Here is a 1,783-nt window from a genome sequence, read left to right on the forward strand (position 1 = left end):
TATAATAAGTGTTTAGTGCCAAGGGTGTACTCTGTGATTAAATATGTATATTCTGTATTAGACAATATATAAAAAAGAAACAATCACCTGAAGGAGCTCTTGAGCTGTCAATGATCATCTGGCTTTGGCTAAAATTATTTGTCTTTGGAGGAAAAAATATATAATAAGAAGATGACCTGATGACAGAATTATATTATTTTCAAAATAAAAGGAATTAAAGTCAAACAAACCAATTTGTGAAATTATTTATATTTCTTTAAATCTCACCATCTATGTTTACTATTAATATAAATTATATAATATATTGATTGTATATTATAATAGATATTGTCATTGATAATAAAAATAATACTATTTAATAGTTATACAAATTGTTAATATAAGTGTAATTAATGTGTATAAAAACTTGTGGATATATGATATGCAGCTTTAAATTAATATAAATGGACGCCAAATACAATCTCAATATATTAGACTACAGTTGTGGATTTGGTTGTAAATTCCATACTGGTCCTTTAATCCATACTGGTCCTTTAAGAGGCAATGGGGGACTGAGTTTACATTGAAATGGGCGGAGCGCAACGCTCATGCTGATACAAGGAGGCGGGGCGCTGCGGGGGCGGGGTTGTGGGCGGGGCGTCGACACAGGACAGTGAACGCTCGAGCTGCATTAGTGCGCCATCGCGCTTTGAACAGTCAGTACGTGAAGACGCGCTCGTCAGGATTCCGTACTATTTAACAACTTTTGATTATCTATAAACGCGTGATTGCAACATAAAGCTGTTAAAGTTTGAAGGATATTGGCAACAAAGCCTGTGTTTTGTTATTCACTTCTCTTTTGTTTGAAGTGTAATTCCATTGAACTTGGTCCATTGTTGTTGGATGAGAAGCTCAACTTGGCGTTGAGGCTCCTGGGATCCAATACTACGAGCAAACAGTGGTAAGACTTTACTCTTTACATAAATTCATTTCTTTGTGCGACATATTCCAGAAGGTCCCACCAGAACGTAGAGATACAATGAAGCATTTGCTCTTCAAGTGTCTCACAATGATAGGAGTTTTCATACAGACCTTTCTTCTATCCTGCAGTTTAAATCAATGGCCAGTCAGACAGGTATCTCATTCATTTGAATGTCAGATTGGCTTCACAGCTCCAGGTGGTCCCAAAGAGAGTCTTAGGCCAACCTGCTAGATGGATGGATAAATGCAGTGTGTTCTTTTTCCATTCTTTTTTTCCTCATTTTCTCTGTCCTCCTAATTCTCTGCCCCATCATTTTGCAGCCCCACTCCCTCTTTTCTGTCACTTTTAAAATGGGTTTTCATTCATTTTTCAGCACTTTACACAGATACTGTAATAAAGAGCGACAGTGTCTTCACCCCAAAATGAAAAACTTGTCATTATTAGTAGAGGTTGACCGATGTATCGGTTTTGCCGATTAATCGGCACCGATAGTTTTTTGCTGGAACTATCGGTTATTGGCAAAAATCCATGCCGATAGTTTTCCGGGTTGCGTCCGTTGCTGGAACGGCTGAGAAGGGTCTGCTGTCATTATACAGTACGAGAGTGGTCTCTAGTAGTTGAAATCACTGACAGCACATGCTATTTGTTTAGGCACGTGATACTGCACGCTGAACAGAGCAGGAAACTTCAGACGCGGATTTAAATGCAGCCGACAGAAAATCCTGCCGCGACACAGAGCGCCATTCACATAGTTTTCCATTAAATTACATTATATTTGTCCCGAATTGTTGTTAATGCTTCATTTATAGAGCTATAATATAG

At 38.0% G+C, this 1,783-nt stretch overlaps 1 protein-coding gene across 1 annotated transcript in view; it reads left to right on the top strand.

The window, feature by feature from the left end:
- The first annotated feature begins 630 nt into the window (after positions 1-630).
- LOC107561835 (cdc42 effector protein 4-like) overlaps positions 631-1,783 on the top strand; it is a 24,516-nt gene continuing 23,363 nt past the window's right edge. Inside the window, exons 1-2 of the mRNA XM_016246328.1 lie at positions 631-699; positions 849-940. The gene's annotated coding sequence lies outside the window, so the exon portion shown is untranslated. The remainder of the gene's footprint in view (positions 700-848; positions 941-1,783) is intronic.

Source organism: Sinocyclocheilus grahami, unplaced genomic scaffold, assembly GCF_001515645.1.
Source record: "Sinocyclocheilus grahami isolate Dianchi unplaced genomic scaffold, SAMN03320097.WGS_v1.1 scaffold794.1, whole genome shotgun sequence".
NCBI classification, from domain to species: Eukaryota; Metazoa; Chordata; class Actinopteri; order Cypriniformes; family Cyprinidae; genus Sinocyclocheilus; species Sinocyclocheilus grahami.